We start from the raw sequence: 20,868 nt of genomic DNA, 5'->3' as shown, positions 1-20,868 counted from the left end.
CGCGTTTAGGTTGTTGTGATTGCACATAAGCCGAGATATCACGCGAATGAAATCACGACCTACATTCAATCCCTTGAACCATGCACTCGTCGAGACCTTAGGGATAATCGTGTGTAACCAACGACCGAACTCATCACCACTCCACATGCGCTGCCAACTTACGAGCGTATACTGACGAGGAATGTGTAAAAATTCATTATAAGCAATTTGCCTTTCAAAAAGTGTGCCTTCTGAAGCGCCCACCTTAGCTAGCGAGTCCGCTTTCTCATTCCCCGGAATCGAGCAATGAGAGGGAACCCATACTAAGGTAATCTTGAATAATTTTTCGACCAAAACACTCAATAGTTGTCTTATTCTAGTTAGGAAATAAGATGAGCGTTTATCAACTTTCATTGAGCGGATTGCCTCTATTGAGCTGAGACTGTCTGAAAAAATAAAATAGTGGTCGATGGGCAATGTTTCAATGATTCATAATGCGTAATATATCGCACCCAGTTCAGCGACATACACGGAACAAGGATCTTTGAGTTTGAAAGAGGCACTGGAATTTTAATTGAAGATGCCGAAGCCAGTGGACTCGTTTATGAATGAACCGTCAGTAAAGAACATTTTATCAGATCCAACTTTCCCATATTTTTCCGAAAATATCGACGGAATAACATTGGAGCATAGGTGATCTGGTATTCCATGGATTTTTTTGTCGCATGGACAGATCAAAAATGACAGAGGAATTGCAGAAGTATGGGAAGCAAACTTGGTTGGAGATGCCTGCTGAAGGGTGCACGTCGTGGGTAAGGTACTCATGGTATATAGACATAAAACTTGACTGAGGAGTCAGTTGGAGTAGATTTTCGAAGTTATCAATCACCAATGGATTCATGATCTTGCAACGGATGAGAAATCTGTAGGATAATTCTGTGAACCGAAGAGTAAGCGGGGGTACTCCTGCCAAAACTTCGAGACTCATCGTATGTGTCGAATGCAAACACCCCATGGCTATACGCAAGCAACGATATTGTATTCTCTCCAGCTTGAGAATATGAATCCTGGCAGCTGATCGGAAGCAAAAACTGCCATATTCTAACACTGATAATATCGTTGTTTTGTACAACTGAATGAGGTCTCCTGGATGGGCACCCCACCATGTTCCGGTAATTGTTTGGAGAAAATTGATTCTTTGCTGGCATTTCTGTTTCAAATACGCAATGTGTCTCCCCCAGGTACACTTAGAATCAAAATATACACCCAGGTATTTGAAAAACATAGAGTGTTGGATCGTTTTGCTGGATAGGTGATGCTGGAATTGGGCGGGTTCGTGCTTCCTAGAAAAAACGACCATTTCAGTTTTCTCCGTAGAGAATTCGATACCCAGCTTGAGGGCCCACGTGAACAGATTGTTCAGGGTATCTTGCAACGACTTTTGCAGAACGACGGGATTAGTACCCGTGATGGAAATAACTCCATCGTCTGAAAGTTGTCTCAGCGTGCAGTCTCTAGTTAGACAATCATCCATATCATTGACGTAAAAACTGTACAAGAGGGGGCTTAGGCAGGAGCCTTGTGGTAGGCTCATAAAACTGTAACGAGAAGATTTCGAGCTGCCATGAGAGAAAATCATGTGCTTTTCGGACAGTAAATTGTACAGGAAATTGTTAACAATTGGTGAAAGTCCACGATTATGAAGCTTCTCTGAGAGAATTTCCATGGAAACTGAATCAAATGCCCCTTTGATATCGAAAAAAACGGAAGCCATTTGTTCTTTGCGAGCAAATGCGATTTGGATTTCAGAAGATAGCAGCGCGAGACAATCATTTGTCCCTCTACCTCGGCGGAAGCCAAACTGCGTATTTGACAGCAAATTGTTTGTTTCGACCCACTTGTCCAAACGAAGTAGAATCATTTTCTCTAACAATTTACGAATACAGGATAACATTGAAATCGGCCTATACGAGTTGTGATCGCTAGCCGGCTTGTTGGGTTTCCGTATGGTTATCACTCTCACTTGTCTCCAGTCATGCGGGACAATATTCAGCTCCAGAAACTTGTTGAACAAGTTCAGCAAACGCTGTTTTGCCAAGTCGGGAAGATTCTTCAATATATATTTATATTACATATTATTCAATAGTTTTGGGGGACAGTGAGGATTTGATGAGCTTGTGAGTGTGATTAAAGTGCTATAAGTCTAAGAAATCTGTTGTCCAACTTCTCCACAGATAATCGTTCATCTCGCGGTTCTCTATCATGCCAAAATTATATTGTGAATATCTTATTTACTTCAGATGCCGTATTATTGTGCAGTAAAAGGATGTGGAAACAAGGTCCTCATAACGAAAAATAACCCGGATATTGTTTACCACACTTTTCCCCGAGATGTAGATAGACTTCATAAATGGATACTTTTCTGTGGCCAATCGAAGGATTGGAAGTCTCAGAAAAATCAAGGTATATGCTCACGTCATTTCCATAGCAGCAGCTACGATGACCGACATCAAATGCGCCACTTAATGGTACGAGAAAATATAGGATGTTGAATTCCAAAGGTAAACCTTTTCTCCGTAGATTGCCTCATATGTATCAGTCATTGCATGTCGAACCGATATAGTGGTTCTCCGATTTTCGTGGAAAGTGGCAGATTTGTTCTTTATTGTAAAATATTAGACCCGTATTTTCTTGTTTTTTTTATTAGGGCTGTATGGTATACGTTGCAAATCGTGAATATTGTCACCGGATTAAGGACATCGTTAAACTTTTGACTAGTCTGTAATCGATCCTCCGTCGCAACAATAAGAAATTTCTCACCGTGCAATTTTCCGAAATGACTGGTATACTCATACTCATCATCAGTGCGGAAATACTCTCGGCATACAAAGCAGCAGCGCAAATAGGGGTCCAAATTATATTTCAGCATACGTTCCACCGTAGTCACATAACGAATTTCCGATAGAGGTCGATTCGCCACTACCATCTCTTTAATTTCCTTCAAAACTTTGTCGTTTGGTAAAATTGCATCCTGCATACGCAGGAACTTGTTTTGCTTTTGACGTAGGACTACGTCTTTCATTTCTATACCGGGGTGTAAAACCAAAGTTTCGAAAACGAAAGCGTTACGCCGGAGACCGAAATTTTGAGCATTAATAGCTCCTAAACAACTGAACGAAATGGTATGATGAACACTTCATTCGAAAGATAAAATGTCTACGCGTTATATACTGGTTTCTATTTGATCCAAAAACTTGTTTCAATAGTCTTAAAATTGATTTCAAAACATGCTATTGAAATCACCAATCGGTATATAAGCGAGCGCCACTCGGAAATCCACTCAGTTCTAATTGAACAGCGATTGGAGCATGTTGTCGCTGTTGTGGAGAAGCTCTTCGTATATCATGAAAGCGCGGATGAACGGTGTCACCAAGAGCCTGTTTGTGCACCCTAGGCCAGAAGGGAATCCATCAGGAGGAGAGTGATGCCGCAAATGGTTCCCCGGGAAGAGATCGGAGCAGCCGCCACACACACACACATACACGCGCTGAACTCTTCGTTTGGATGCCATTCAGTATCGAGAAAATTCCGGAAAGATTCAATCGTTGCTGAAAAATAATCTGCCAGTTCCCCTGGGAACTGAAAAATACATTCATGCGAAAGAGTTCATTTTAATGTTTTTTATCCATGTTACACTGCAACCAAATACATTTGGTTTTGTGATTTTTCAATCAATCGCAATTAACAGGAAAGCTTCTGAAATTATTCTTCTCCATCAGTAGAAAATTTTCGTATCCAATATTGTATGCGCGCGCAACGGAAAATGTTTCGCATCGCGAAAATTATATAATTTTCAATTGATTATTGCTCAGTCGCCGAAAATTTCAAACTCAGAAAGTTCATTCCCCTCTAGTTTGCCTTCCGAATTGCCATCGTAAACCACATCTTCTCTCGATTCAATCACGCACAAAAAGCATACTTAAGCGATTTTCTGGTGGTGAAACGCATTCATTTTTCGTGACGACATCGACAAGGCAACATCGTTATTGAACGAGCTGAACGAGCGGAACGAGCTGGACGAGCTGGACGGCGAGGGATCAAGAGATTCATTACCTGGCCTAACCTGATTTGAAACACATACGGTTTGTTTGGAACTGTGAGGGAGCGCAGAAAAGCCGATCCATCAGAAAGCGCAACTCTACGTTTGCTGGTTATCGAGAAGAATCCGGAAAGAAGTGATCGTTGCTGCAAAATAATCTGCCAGTTCCCCTTGGAATTGAAAATTACATTCAAGCGAAAGAGTTTATTTTAACGTTTTCTATCCATATAATACTGCGACCAAATACAATTGGTTTTGTGATTTTTCAATCAAGTGCAATTAACAGGTGGTTATCGAGTTAGCATTAACCACTGGTGGTGGACTTCGAGAAGAGTCCGGAAAGATATCGTTTCTGCAAAATAATCTGCCAGTTTCCCTTGGCATTGTAAATAACATGCAAGCGAAAGAGTTTATTTTAATGTTTTTTTATGTTTTTCTGCGACCAAATACATTTGGTTCTGTTATTTTTCAATCAAGTGCAATTAACAGGATGGTTTCTGAAGATTATTCTTCCCCATCAGTAGGATATTTTCATATCCAATATTGGATGCATAAAATCTTGTACCTCCAACGTAACGGGCTCGTTTTCGAAGTCCCCCAAATATTCATTTATTCTTTCATTCAGAATGGATTCAGATTCAACTTCAAACAAATGATCACTAAATCAACGATAGTTCTACGTCACCATTGCGGTTATACCATAGATATAACCCACTTTCTGTTTTTGGAAGTCAACTCTGAAAAATCAACAAATATAATCACTCTTCAGCGGAATAAACATATCAAACCGACCGAACGATTCTATTTCATGCTTTTGCCCTGGTGATAAAACAAGAAAAAAATTAACACTCTTTTATATGCTCAATAAAACCACATACGATTAAAACGCTGCTGCATAAATTTATTACTAGTGAGCTCCATCTTCATTATTTGAGGCAACTAACTTTCAGTACTACTCGACCGATTCAGATGATCAAGATATCAGATTAAAGCCAATTAGCTAGTTTTCCTTCGAAAAAAAGTGCGTTTGCAAAAAGTTTGGATTTTGTTATCGTAATTGTTGATTGTATTTGTTTTTTTTTATTTTTTTCATAGCTTTGGACTAGAGGGCGCTATATTTTTCTATATTTTTTCTTGAAAGCTTTTTTACATAATATATCCTAAAATCGGAGATGTGATTTTTTTCGTTTTTGAGTTATAATTTTTCAAAGTTAACCGAAGGTTCAAAAAATCGAATTTTTCCCCCTTTTCTCCACTGCAAAAAATCATAACTTTTGAGCTACTGGACCGATTCAGATGATCGACATATCTAATTAAAGCCAATGACCTAGGTCATCTGAATCGGTCCTGTAGTTCAAAAGTAAAAAAAAAAGACATTTTTGGAAATAAGACGAAAACATTATTTTTTCGGACCACCCTAAAATGGAAATGAGCACCCTAATGAAAAAATTAAAAATACTGGTCAAATATTCTGCGATAACAATACAGCCACTTTTCGCGAGAATCTGATAACCACTATATCGGTTTGACATGGAATAGTGGTTCTCAGATTTTCGTGAAAAGTGGTAGATTTGTTCTTTATCGCAAACTATTAGACCCACATTTTTTATTTTTTCATTATGGCATTTCCATTTTAGGGTCCTTTTTTCATGTATTTTTCTTTGTGTCTTTTTTCATTTTTGAGTTATGATTGTGCGACACTGAGTGGTGCCATTGACACTGAGTGGTGCCTCGACATATCGCATTAAATGTAAATTACTGCATATTGAGCTTATAATTACACTCTTTTAGCTATTCCTACAATGCAATCTTCGAATTCGTTCGCAACCCTGGATGATGTGTCTATTGAAGAACAAGATGTAATCGAGCTTGACACTTGTGAGTATATCACGCGTAAATGAAAGCATTATTTATTATAGAAAAGTACTCATGCTCAACATTTTTTATACTAGGTCTACAACAATCTAGATTTGAAGAAAATGGTTTGGAGAGTACCAATATGCTTTATTTGGAACTCAACGAAGCTTTGAGTAAAATCGACAAACTCAAAAAGAACATAAAGATACTAGACGAGTATAAGCAGCAAGCAGTAGCACACATCACGGAATTGCAGAATACATTACAAGAAGAACGCCAGTTCGCTCAAAGAAATGAAGAGCAAATTGAAACATTGAAAAATGCGAATATTATTTTGTCGTCAACAATGGAAAAACAACGCAAATCATTCAGCAAGCATTTGATGGAACTTGAAAAGAAAAAGAAAATTTGTGAAACAGAACATATCGATAAAACTGACATTATTGAACGGGTATATGAAATGTTGAACGGTGTATTGTCGAAGAATCAGTTGGATGTTATACTTGGACGAAAGCAAAGACCACGTTGGACTTCCAACGAAATCTCAACAGCATTCGCCATTCGCTATATGAGCAAGCGGTGTTATACGTTTATTCGTAAAGATTTGCATATTCCGCTTCCGGGACTAACCACACTCAATACCTACGCTAACCAATTGGATCTTCGTAGTGGCATACTTTCCGATATTCTACGTTACATGTATGTTGTCGGCTCGGACATGCAGGAAAGACAATTGGCATGTATTATTACATATGACGAGATGAGCGTGCGTCAACTCATAGAATATGATCAAAGGGCTGATGAGGTTATTGGGCCATATAAATACGTCCAAGTATTGATGGTACGTGGTTTATTCGCTAGCTGGAAGCAAATTTTGTTTGTTGCGTTCGATCAACCGATGACGACTCAAATCCTTCAGGAAGTAATATGTGAACTCCACGCTATTCGTTATAATGTGGTGGGGATAAATTCAGACAACGGACCCGTAAACACTATATTGCGAAAAAATCTTGGAGTAACTATCGATAAAACGTATTTTGAACACCCAGTCACAAAAGAAAACATCTATGTCTTCGGAGATAGTCCACATAATTTAAAATTATTAAGGAATTGGTTTGTTGGCGAAGGAATTATCTGGAAAAACAAAACAATTAATTCACGATTAGTGAGGATTCTCATATAAGAGAGATGCAATTGTGAGCTAACACCTATTTTCTCATTGAATACTGGACACATCGATCTGACTGCTGTCGAAAAACAGAACGTAGCAAAGGCCGCGCAACTTCTATCGCACACTACAGCAACAGTTTAAAAACAACGTTTCATGCAAACGAGTGAGGAAGAAGAAGCTGCTCTCGTTGCAGATTTCATTGAAATATGTAACAGCTGGCTCGATATTTTCAATTCGCGCAGTCCTTTCGCTGCAATAGAATTGAAAAGATCATACTCCGCAACTGATAACCAAATCGAAGCTTTGGACCGAATGCTACAAATGCTAGAAAATTGTCAGCCAATTAAAAAAAGTGGTACAGTTTGTACGTCATTAACAACGTTTCAACAATCAATAATTATTTCAATAAAATCATTAAAATGTTTGTTCACGGATATGCAGCGAAAATATGATATTAAATTCATATCAACATTTAAGGTAAACTGAACTCTATATAAACTCTATATAAATCCGAGAATTATATGAAGGCTTTTTCTGAACTGTATTTTCAGTTGAATCAAGATTTGCTCGAGAATTTATTCTCTCAGATACGTTCCAGAGGAGGACTCAACGACAGAGCAGCACCGCTAGACGTTTTACAGCGGCTGCGCCTCATCATTCTAGGGAAAACCCCCGGAATAACTAAAAAAACGTCAATACTTATGACAAAAAACATGGTTCACACACAGAAGTAGAAGATGAATACATCACCACGATGTTGTTCCAGAGGGCACAAGTAGATATATCAGAAAATCCGGATCTACCTGTCTCGGAGGATATTTCAAATCAGCCATCTGATGAATGTAATGAATCAGTGATTAATTCTAATAACTCTTTTAAACAAATATGTTATATCCTACAGTTTCCATTATAACATTCGATAACACGTCGAGGGAGCAAGAGAACAGCGATATGTCTCCACCAGTTTCATTTATGGAAATAGACCAAGAAAAAGATGGTTTCGTATATCTCCTAGGTTGGGTCGCACACAAATTAAAAAAAAACACACCAAGATCTTGGAGACAAAACTGTCAATCTATCGAGCCGTCATGTACCATCTTATTTGGCTTAATTTATACGGTGGATTGACAGCCCCCTCTAGCATATTCCAGGTAGTAGGTATAGAAATGGATAAAATATTTGTTTCTAGCCTGGGTAGTAATGGTTTCAGATTTAAAGAAAATGTACTGTCAACAATTGTTGAACGGATTATCGAAGCTTATCCGAATTTCGATATCACTGTGGTTAGAACATCTATGAAAATTAGAATAATTTCCAGAATACGTTATTGTAATCTTCAATTACAGGGATTGACAGAACCTGGTCGCAAACGAAGAAATGAGATCGAAACGAGGAAAGCATCAAAGAAATATAGAAGAATGAATGCACTGTAAAAAGATCCCTATATATTTACTAGACATAAAACACATTACTAAACCTAGGGAGAAAAAAAAACATTATTTTGTATAACATGGTGTCGAATCAAAATCCAAAAAAAAAACCCCTGATATTCCTTGATTTTCCAGTAATTTTTCAGAAAAATTCCTGATGTAGACTAGTAACCAAATTCTCTACTAATATTTTAGCTGTAGTTCCTGAAACATTCAGTTAGCCTAAACAATGAAATTTAAGAACGTCTGTCGATATCTGCCAATAAATGAATTGTTTAGTGTTTTTAACTGAACTAAACAACAACTGAGAAGTTTCGTATAGGATTTGAAAAATGGATAATACAGTTCAAAGTTATCTTGAAGAAGTCTTAAACACTAGTACAGATTGAGTCATTTTCATTTTTAATCGGATCAATTTCATAAAACTGTTACGATTTTAACGAAATGCTTTATCTTGCAATCTTTCGACTCCCTTCCGTGCGTTTTTGGAAATTTTCTTCGCTATACCTCTAGAGATTTCGCTTCTGCTTTTCGTAGCCGTTTCAATAACTTTGATTTTTATGACGATAAAGGAAATGAGAATTTCTAACTAGTTGAATTGACTAGCTCAACTTTTTATTAATGCTGTCCTTCCAAAGTGAAGTACAGCATCATAAACATGTCGCATAGCACAACTCTTTCCTCCCACATGTTTTCATAAAAAACATTCGCTATTAATGGAAAAGCCCTCGCAACGATGGGGTTTCCACACGAGAGACAGAAGACCATTTTTTGGAAAAAAGTTCCGTAAACCTATCCTTTCCAAAAATGCTCCAGTCGTTCATTTATCAGATCATAGTGAGCAAACTTGTTTTTGTTGCTAGCAATCATAAATCTGCTGGAGCTTCACTGATACGTTCAAAATCCGTCAAATATCAATAGTCAAAAACTTCTCGAGTCGTTTTCCCTCCAATTTTATATCGGAATCAATGACGGAAAGATCAAAAATACATCAACGCTTCATAAGCGTTGAAACCAGTGCTTCACATCCCAGACGAAATTTTAAGCTTTGTCTGTCGTAGCTGGTGAGTTTTTAATCCAATCAATCCCTTGATGAACTGTGTAAAATGTTCAATCCGAAGTTACCCAAATTCAAGAGTTTTTCTTCGCCATTTTGAAAGACCTGTTGCAGTTCGCGTAATATGACTAATTCACGTTGATACTGTCCATCGACACAAGAAGAAGTTTGTTCAAATATATAATTCCCATGCCTTCTTTAAAAGTTGCAAGTTGATATCTGATGCTTGAGAATGTCCCAAGAACATTGACGTCACGTAATGATTTACCACCTTCTTCTCTTCTTCATCCCATAACCTGACGTTCAAATCTATTTGCAGCCTCTTTGTAGTCTTGTTCAAAGACTGGTCGAAACCAACGATAAAGTATAGCTTGCAAAGTTCCATCGAGCTCAGATTTAGAATTCGGAGCAAAGCCAAACATCATCATAAAGCTCATTTTTATCACGCCCTAGTTAGACCTCAATTTTCTGGCTATCATGAAACATTTTTCTCAATAGAACCATGTGCGGAGTGATTTGTGACACATAATTGTTTCCTGACACTACAGGATCTCAAGCATGGATGATTTTCAAGCATGAATTTATCTATAGTATTCGAAGAAAAAAAGGAAGAGAATTGTTTGAACCTGAACTGCAGATACTGCTGTCAAATGACAGTAAAAACAGCGCGAATGTAAAAGCCATCTACATCGGAAGGACTAAGTTCATTTACAGGCAAACGCAAACAACATATACTGAAAAACCTAAAGAGAGCCAAACTAGTCAAATACAACTTTTTTGGTATCATTATATTTCTAATTATAGCTATAATCAAAATTCAAATTCGCGGAATTTGATTTTTTCCAGATTGGTGACGAAATTCCCTGACATTGTTTGAATTCCCTGATTTTCAAGGTTTTTCAAGGTAGTCGACGCCCTGAACTGAATCTAGAATAGAAATTAGTCATTAGGTACATATAATCGTACAAAGGCAAAGGTTTTGATTTACTTCAGATTTTCCGAATTAATGAACTTATAGATTAAGTTCATTAATTCGGAAAATCTGAAGTAAATCAAAACCTTTGCCTTTGTACGATTATATGTACCTAATGACCAATTTCTATTCTAGTTTTTTTATCATGTCCTAATACACGTTGAGGTAAATGGAATTAAATAATCCAGTATATCCCGCTTACTGTCTTCTGAAGTGAAGACAGTGACTGTGAAGACTGCTTTTGATTACACTTTTCAGTAGTTCTGCTATTTTATTCAACATTGTTTAAGAAGCCATACCAGCTGCTACTGGTTATTTTCCTGTAATATATGGAAAATTAGCAACACAAAAGTAAAATTAATTCGAAAAGTAAACACGAACCTGTTGCAATCATTGTCAACCTCCTTGTGCTCTAGCATTTAAGCAAAACCAATTACTTTCAACAACTCTTTCCGGATCTTCTGGCGTGATCGATAATCGTGATTCCAACAGTTTATTTCACCTGTAATATATGGAAAATTAGCAACACAAAAGTCCACTAATTTGAACCTGTTGCAATCATTGTCAACCTCCTTTTGCTCTAGCAAAACCAATTACTTGTAACAGCCCTTCCGGATCTTCTGGATCTGGTAATCTCGCAATCAGCGTTATTTCTTGTCACCGTCGCCGTAAGTACTGTTTTCCCCGCCGATAGGAGCCAAACAGAAGTACATCTTGCTTGGAAAGAAAAGCATTGATTGCGCGGCTAGAAGCTAAAATATACTCAAAACATCCTTCTGCACTGTTTTTAATTCGACCGCTGATTGTAGATATCTGAAAAAGTAGAAGCAATTATGAGAAATTGTTATACGAAAAAATCCAGAAAATTACCTACCTACAGTAAAGCGCGAGCAGCTATTTTGCCGACGAATGCATTTGTCACCAAAAGATATGATATGTTTTGTAAACAAATTTGTTTTTTCACGAGCAATGGCCGAACAGCAATTTTGACATTGCGGTCCACCTATAGTATAGCACCTTGCTCACGCCTTGCGTGTGTCCGCTGTGGTTTCCCAAACCAGGGCCCGAAATCTTCGAAGGTGAAAAATGACTCACGGCTCACAGAGACAAGGCTAGTTCTTTAGCGAGTAAACATTTTTTTGAAGATGTCATCCGAATTGTCAGTGTAAAGTGTATTTTGTTTTCCGACTTACACGTAAATGTTCCTGAAATGAAAAATCGAAAATGGTTCAATGCGCTGTGAGCGGGTGTATAAATTATGAAAATGACATTATCGGACCAAAAAAGAGATTCTTTCGCTTTCCGAAAAACCAAGAATTATGTTCTTTGTGGATAAATGTTTTATCAAATTATTCATGGTGTTAAATATAATCAACTATATTATCAACGCACAAACTTACAAAGCACGAAAAATAAAAAATAAGAACACATTGTTTACTTCAACGACTCAGATGACGTCACTAAAAATGACTGATCCGGAGTAGCTATCCTTGTCTCTGTAAGACGTGAAATGACTCTACTCTCAGTAGCTTCGCTTCAACTAGAACTGCTTCGGCAGTCGCCCACAACAAAAAATGGCTTGACTAGAAAATGAACTGACTAGCGTTGACTAGCGAAGATGACTGGTGAACTAGTCCGGTCAGTGGTTATTTTAACTGACTCGACTAATGAACAAGGATGGAAAACAAGGGAGCATGATGTGATTTACGATTAATCGCAAACTGCACAGATCGCAATCTGTGCAAACTGCGACTAACTATTAATCCTCACCCATCATAACCAAATGATTTTCTCTTGGTAACTGTGAGTTGACCAAAGCATTGCTAGACTGAAACTAGTTCGAATAATTGAGTTACTCTCCTTCCTCGTTTTGTTTTCAACTCCTAACAAGAATTTGCTCCATGGGAATGATTGTCTCTATGACGTACGCTTTACGATTCTCGCTCTCTCGTCCGGGCGTTCATTTTTCTTTTCCGAGCGCGTTTACTCCGATGGGTAAAATAAAAAAAATGCGCTACAGCAGATAGGACGACTCTAATGTTTCATGTTTCACAGAGAATTTCTCAGATGGTGTTTAAATTAATCTACAAGAGACTACAAACAATAATCCCCCTCAAATCACTAGTTTTATGAGTTAATGTAAATGCGTTATTGGCCAAGGCTATTACGACATCGAACACGTGGTCTTGCGAGATATATTTTTCCGACAGCCCAAATACAGACTTCTTTTTTCGGGCCCGAGTAAACTGGTGGCTAGAAAAGACCTTGATTACCTTGAATTAATCAAAAAACATAAATTAGCGCAAATATGTCAACATGTGTTTTTTTGTGTAAGCACGTAAATATTTGCTCATAATTTTTTTGGATTGTGGAACTCTACATAATTTGTATGCAGATAGACTATCTGAGAAATATTTTGACGTTTTGTTTTACTATTCATTAAAAAAAAAGCTTTATTTTTAAATGTTTTCTTATCCTGAGACTGGCTCACCATATTGCACTGCTACTAAAACCGTAGGCTAACTTCAAGGATATTTTTTATTCATTTTCGGCGAATAATCAATAGAGTGCCGTGTTATGAAACATCAGAATAATAGCAAAAACAATATAACGATCATAAGGTGTTGGACAGGTTATGCTAGACGACATTGGAATATATTCCATCTGATCATCTATAGAAAGGTTAATGACCTTCAAAGGATAAATTTATCTTGGGCACATTGAATTAATGTTCATGACTTCCAGTCGGGTGCTCCCTTGGCCGAGTGGTTAGCATCATAACTAACATGCCGGGTGTTCGGGTTCGATTCCCGTTCTGGTCGGGGGAATTTTTCGTCAAAGAAATTTCCTCCGACTTGCACTGTGATCACGCGTTTTCTAGAGCTTGCCACTCAGAATACATTCAAGGCGTGTTATTTGGCATAGAAATCTCAACTAAGTACTAATAAAAATGACGCAAGTAATACTACGTTGAGACGGCGAAGTTCCTCTAGGAACGTTAGTGCCATTGAAGAAGAAGAGAAGACTTCCAGTCGGACGTTTATTCGCTCTGATAAAGGGTGTGTCACATCAAATTGCAATTGCGGAAAAAACGCTGTAGAAATTCGCCCAGTAGACCGATCCTTTTGAAAATTTTAGACAGTAAAATAAAAACTATTAAACAACTTTTGGCATTTTCTTTTTATTCATACTTCGAGCCCAAGCCCGTATGCTCGCACCTTCCTCTTTACCCCGTCCATAAGGTTCTGTACAACGTCAGGTTGTAGTTTTTTTTTAACAGAAATCCATTTTCTCTTGAAGTCCGCCTCCGATTTGACAACTTTTGGGTTCTTCCGGAAGGCCTGCTTCATAATCGCCCAATATTTCTCTATTGGGCGAAGCTCCGGCGCGTTGGGCGGGTTCATTTCCTTTGGCACGAAGGTGACCCCGTTGGCTTCGTACCACTCCAACACGTCCTTTGAATAGTGGCACGAAACGAGATCCGGCCAGAAGATGGTCGGGCCCTCGTGCTGCTTCAATAGTGGTAGTAAGCGCTTCTGTAGGCACTCCTTAAGGTAAACCTGCCCTTTTTCCGTGCCAGTCATCACGAAGGGGGCGCTCCGCTTTCCGCAAGAGCAGATCGCTTGCCACACCATGTACTTTTTGGCAAACTTGGATAGTTTCTGTTTGCGAATCTCCTCCGGAACGCTGAATTTGTCCTCTGCGGAGAAGAACAACAGGCCCGGCAGCTGACGAAAGTCCGCGTAGGTTTCGTCGTCCATTACCAGGCAATGCGGCTTCGTCAGCATTTCGGTGTTCAGCTTCCGGGCTCGCGTCTTCCCCACCATGTTTTGCCTTTCGTCGCGGTTAGGAGCCTTCTGAACCTTGTATGTACGCAGGCCCTCCCGCTGCTTGGTCCGCTGGACGAATGAACTTGACAAATTCAGCTTATTGGCGACATCCCGGACCGAACTCGTCGGATCACGTCTAAACTGATTCAACTTCTTCACCTTCCGGTCGATGGTTAGGTTCTCGAAGTATCGTTTTAGTACTCTGCTGACCGTGGATTGGACGATTCCCAGCATCTTACCGATGTCCCGATGTGACAACTCCGGATTCTCGAAATGAGTGCACAGGATTAATTCACGACGCTCTTTTTCGTTCGACGACATTTTTCCAAATTTACGAAAAATTGACAGTGAAGCATGGCCAACGTAATCTATACACTCTTATTTGATTATAAGCGAAAGCTGAAGATATAATTCCTAAAAATTTAATTTCTACAGCGTTTTTTCCGTGATGCAATTTGATGTGACACACCCTTTAATAATTGTGTATTCCTCACAAAGCATATATTGTAATGCCGTCAGTTCACTGAAATTCTTCGCACACCGTTTGATGATAAGGTAGAATGTTGATAATCATTTGCTGCGATACCTATTGTTCCAACAGTATTCATTCGACAAATGAAGACTGAATACCTGAAATTAACCAGATTCAACCATGCAAATCTGCGGTCAAAGCAGTATGTACACTTGAGAGATGCAACAAGTTTGAAGGGATATAAAAAAAACATTAGTCGTTCGATAAATCTACTGCCACATATGTCGGAAGTCCACGATATATGAATAACTTACGTCCATACTAATTCATTACATTTATTCGCAACGAAGAACGTAACCACACAGAATTGAATTAATCAAATATGTGATCCGTTTTATCTACAAAATAAAAAAGGGTCTGAAATTCAATCGAATTCGAAAGGTGTTTTGTGAAGTCACTAATTGAATTACTACTGGAAAAATTATTTGGAGAGAAATGTGAATGTTCAGAATTATTGGAATCTAAAAAAGACGGGTGGGTAATGTCGGGGACATAACCGGAGTGACGTAGGACTATACAAAGGGGACAGCTTTTGTTAAATATATATTTTAAATATATTGTTTTATTTTCTTCTCCTACGAGAATACCTACCTATCTACCTGAAAAATGGATTAGTTTACTGTTTACTCTTTATGAACATGTTGATGGTTCTGAAAAGAACCTTTGGTGTTGTGTTTTTGTTATCACTCGATATTCCTATCTTGTTCGGTTAAGCCTTCCTGTTTAGCTATTGCGTTTGCCACTCGCCACAGCTTTCACAGTTGGGAAATTTCTTCCCATCCAGCTTGTGACGTATTGTTCAGTAAATTACATTTAATGCGACGTGCCGGAGAAACACTTTGCTACTCACTGAAACTAATTGTTGCCTTGATGAGCGCCGAACCGAAGCTGCTCTGTTCTTGATGCGGGTTTTCTAATTGTCGTGAGCAGCTTTGCAAGCCAACTCGAGCACTCCGACGGCCGAAACTCTATAATCGCTGTTAGGTATACTGGTGCTCCGGCACCAATCCGTTCGGCCTAGTTACCCTTGCGGAGCAATCAGTGAATGCGACCAACAAGGAACTGGAGACCTGTACGGTTCGAGTGAGACTTTGCCTTTCCCTTAACTTGTCCTCCTTTGTTACGTCCACGATGCCGATGCCGTACAACCACACGGGTTTACGGTTTGAAAGAAAATAAGATATTTTTTTGGGGTCCGCATGTTTTATACTCTAGCGGTACACACTCACAGGATAGAACCAAAACGGCAGACTCAGCCAGAGAGGCGAGTCCAACGAGACGAACGAATGAGCGTTAAAAGGGAGCGATGGCAAAAAAATACATTACATCACTAATAATTCTAATCCGGCCACTCTACGAGGCCAACTGGACCATCTGTTCTCCCAACTTCCCGCCCCAATCATACATATGGGTGATTTCAACGCCCACTCATACGCCTGGGGAGGCGCATACCTCGATCAAAAAGGATCTATAATCGAAGATTTTATCTCCGACCATTCCCTACTCCTTCTAAACAACGGCCAACACACCATTCATCATACTGGTACTACTTCGGCCATTGATCTTACTATGGTATCACACAAACTCTCTTCAAAACTTTCATGGAACATTCACGATGATACCTGCGGCAGCGATCATTTTCCAATTCTCATCTCCTTCGGCCAATCTTCTCCAGAGTTTCCAACAAGGCCAAGATGGAAATTTGAATATGCTGACTGGGCTGGCTATCAATTTGATATTGAAAACCGCCTTTCCGCTAAACAAGACTGGACAGCCGAGGAATTCTCCAAAGTTGTCCTTGAGGTTGCAATGTTGCACATCCCTAGAACCAGTGGCATCCCTGGCAGGAAATGCGTCCCATGGTGGTCGCCTGAGGTGAAGGCAGCGATCAAAGGTCGACGTAAGGCCTTACGCAAACTCAGAAAGGCCCATCCGGATAACCCCCATAAGCCCACTCTGCTCACAGAGTTCCAAAGGGCTCGCAACGAAGCTCGAACTGCCATTAATTCAGCCAAACACAATAGTTGGGCTAAATTCGTCAGCGAAATTAACCCTAACACGTCGACAAAGGAGTTATGGAGTAAGATTGGTAGGCTTCATGGCAAGAAAAGAAGCAAAGAGTATAATCTTCTTATTAACGGTCAATACACCAATGACCGGAAAATCATCGCCGAGGCGTTCGGAGATTTCTTTGCATCTGCCTCCTCCAATCAAAATTACGACCAAACCTTTCAAACCCACAAAACGGAATGCGAAAAAATTCCCATCGATTTTCATACCGATGTGGAATTTGACTTCAACAAAAACCTCTCCCTCAAAGAGCTCGATTGGGTATTGAACAAAGTCAAACAAGGATCCACCGGACCCGATGACATCAGCTACCCGATGCTAAAGAAACTACCTCATCTCGGGAAAAAAGCACTTCTGAAGCTCCTCAACAAAGTCTGGGACAGTGGAACCCTCCCCAGTTGCTGGAAAGAGGGTTTAATGATCTGTATCCCGAAACCAGACATGAACAATCATCTTCTCGACAATTTCCGCCCCATCACTCCTCTAAGTTGTGTTGGGAAAGTCATGGAAAAAATAATAAATCGACGCTTAACGACCTTTCTCGAGTCAAATAAGCTGATTGATTCCAGACAATTCGCATTCCGCCCGGGAAAAGGTACAGAAGATTGCCTCGTAGCAATCGAAAAAATCCTAGACGACGCAACTGAAAAATTACAGAACATAGATATCGTTTCACTTGACCTATCCAAGGCCTTCGATCGGGCATGGAGATACCCAGTGCTGAAAAGCCTTTTCAACTGGGGGATTCGTGGGAGGTTAGGCCTCTTCATAAAAAGTTTCCTTGAAAACCAGTCTTTCAAAACCATCATCAACAACCATAGGTCTTCTTTAAAAATCCCTGAAAACGGTTTCCCCCAAGGCTCAGCACTTTCACCTACCCTTTTCAACATTGCTATGCAATCCATCTTCGAACTAATTCCCGATCACATAAAGATCATAGTCTATGCAGATGACATAACTCTTATCTCTACGAGCTGCTTCGGCTTAGACTCCATCCAAAACTGGGCTCTAAAAACAGGTTTTAAAATTTCCCCGGAGAAATCCAAGCACATGTACATTGGAAAACATCTCAGTAGGAGAACCTATCTTCAACTTAACAAAATCCCGATCCCCACAACGAGGACATTGAAAATACTAGGAGTTACTTTTGATAAGAAACTCAACTTCTTACCACATTCCCAAAAGACCAAAATAGCCACCAGAATGAAGCTGAACATCATCAAGGCTATTGCAGGCAACCTAGCCTCTGGTCACAGAAAAACACTGCTGAATATTGTAAACGTTTGGTTGGTCCCGAAAATCCTATACGGAATAGGCACCTTCAGCCGCGGAGGGGACGGTGTGTTAAACACCATTCAACCAGTTTACAATAAAGCAGTCAGGATTGCAATCGGAGCTTTTCCCACTAGCCCCACTCTTGTCGTAATGGCTGAAAGTGGTCAACTTCCCTTCAAACACCTGGCGACAAAAGCCATCACAAATAAAGCCATCCGTCACCTGTCACTTCCCGACAGTGACCACAATGTCCCACTAATACGCAGGGCAAAAACATCATTCAACAACCTCACAAACAAAGACCTCCCCAATATTTGTGAACGGCCATCTGCTACGGGAAGAAATTGGAACGTCAAACCGCCGAACATTAACCTTGATCTTCTTAAGGCTGTCCGAGCGGGAGACCCTTCTCCAAAAATCAAAGCTTGCTTCAATAACCTCATTGCATCCAATTTTCAAATTAATCACCAGGTATATACAGATGGTTCAGTCAATGCCGATGGAGTTGGATGTGGAATTTTTGAGAGTAGATACATAGGTAGCTTTTCTCTTCCACCGCAATGCTCCATCTTCAGTGCGGAAGCTTTCGCTCTTTTAATAGCTACCCAAGAATGCACCCATGATTTCCTTCCTACCACAATATTTTCCGACTCAGCTAGCTGTCTCCATGATCTTCTAAGTGGAAACAGCAAACACCCATGGATAATACAAACAGGAGAGGCTGCTTCAGATAAAAACATCTCCTTCTGCTGGGTTCCTGGTCACTCAGGAATCCGCGGAAACACAGCCGCCGACATACTGGCCGGCAAGGGCAGCAAAATAGAACCCCCAGACATGCCCTGTCCTCCATCTGACATTGTCCGCTTGGTAAAACAGCAAGTCCGTGAAAGTTGGGACATAGACTGGATAAACAGCCGTCCCACTCATCTTCATCAAATCAAAAATTCCACTCTCCCTTGGGAGGACCGTCTCAATAGTAGGGAAAGGCAAGTCCTTACCCGTCTTCGAATTGGGCACACTAACTTCACCCACTCACACTTGTTCTACAGAGCCGAAAAACCCTAATGTGCTTGCAATGAAGCACCCGTTTCCGTTAACCATCTTCTATTAGAATGCCAACATACCAAAGATGCTCGAGCCCGACACAATATAGGTCAGAGTCTCCGAGATATCCTCAGTAGAGACGAGACCCAAGAAACCAATCTTATTGCGTTTCTGAAAGAAACCGACTTCTTTGGTAAAATCTAAATCGAAACATTAAATACTTTTGAAATTGTTCATTTATTACAGTTCGCCACTTCACGGTCATGTATGCGTGTTCATGTGTGTATATACATGTATGTAACTACATACATGTATATACACGCATCTATTAATACATATTCTCACATATATATTCCATTTATTACATTACTTAACTGATTTCCTAACTTTACAGACACACTCACCAAGGAGGATAAATTCATTAAATAGAAATGGTATATAGTATAGCTGAAAAATCCATTTTTCAGCTATACTATATACCATTAAATTCAAAACCACTATATTTTATTCAAACTGTATTTCATTTCATTTCACAACCACCCCACACCCTACTCCTCCCCTCTTTCCTTCCCATACCACTCCCACCCCCTTCCACTCCTCTAATCCCACCCAAATCCTTTCCACTCCTTTCCTTCCTATCCTCCTGAGAAGGACCTTTTTGTTTTTTTTTTGTTTTTGGAACACGCCTTTCGCTGGGTCACTTGTGCTTCGTTACTGCTTTGGTCCTCGGATCAGTAAATATTTACTTTTCTTTACAGCATATATTAAATATCTTATGAAGCATAGGATCCCTTCCTACCTTCTTCTTTAACTGAGAGTCGAGCGGACAGATCTGATGAGTGATTTTTTTGGTTTCCCTTTCGCCAGTCCCATCTGGCTGGTTTTATTGTGGCTCTTCACTGAGCTAGAGGCGAATGAACTGCAAAGTTTAAAGCCTCTTAAAAACAAAGAAAGAAAAAAAAAGATACATTCATTACGATTTGTTCGCTCGTTGGATTTACATGCAGGATAAAAAGGGTCCTTTTCAGGATCACAAATTATCTTCAATCTAAACAGTTTATTGTTTTGTTATCACTCGATATCCCCATCTTGTTCGGCTAAACCTTTCTGTTTAGCGATTGCATTTACCACTCGCCACAGCTTTCACAGTTGGAAAATTTCTTCCTATCCAGCTTGTGACATATTTTACAGTAAATTACATTCAATGGCACGTCGCATTACCACCACTCAGTATCGGATTGGAGGTAATTTTAACCTGTAATTGAACATTTGCGATGACAGTGGTACAGTGTCGACTTTCAATGTGGGGTCATAATTTGGACCCCGAACTCTATGTTTATAAAAATGTCCAACTAAATATGTCGCATTACAGGTCCGTCCAATTAGCTAAATGTCGAGATAAGTGTAAATTACTGTACTTTCAATCTAGAAGCAATTTAAGAATTGGTGAAAATCAATAAGCTCAGAACAACTGCCAAATTCACATACTCATCATATCCTGGCAAACAAATTATGAAAAAATCAATTTGTGTTTTATTATTATTTTGGATA

General features: G+C 39.5%; 1 protein-coding gene and 1 long non-coding RNA gene across 4 annotated transcripts in view; one reads left to right on the top strand and one right to left on the bottom strand.

Annotated features, from left to right (window-relative positions):
- The window catches only part of LOC129771594 (D-beta-hydroxybutyrate dehydrogenase, mitochondrial), a 285,257-nt gene that overhangs the window by 249,017 nt on the left and 15,372 nt on the right, over positions 1-20,868 (top strand). The window lies entirely within an intron of this gene.
- LOC129771598 (uncharacterized) lies at positions 10,707-11,637 on the bottom strand. The gene is made up of 4 exons (XR_008742418.1): positions 11,441-11,637; positions 11,136-11,379; positions 10,948-11,068; positions 10,707-10,886 (listed from the first exon to the last, which is right to left on the bottom strand). It is a non-coding gene; the product is annotated as an uncharacterized LOC129771598 (long non-coding RNA).

This window comes from Toxorhynchites rutilus, chromosome 2, assembly GCF_029784135.1.
Source record: "Toxorhynchites rutilus septentrionalis strain SRP chromosome 2, ASM2978413v1, whole genome shotgun sequence".
NCBI classification, from domain to species: Eukaryota; Metazoa; Arthropoda; class Insecta; order Diptera; family Culicidae; genus Toxorhynchites; species Toxorhynchites rutilus.
This window is presented reverse-complemented; position numbering and strand designations above follow the sequence as displayed.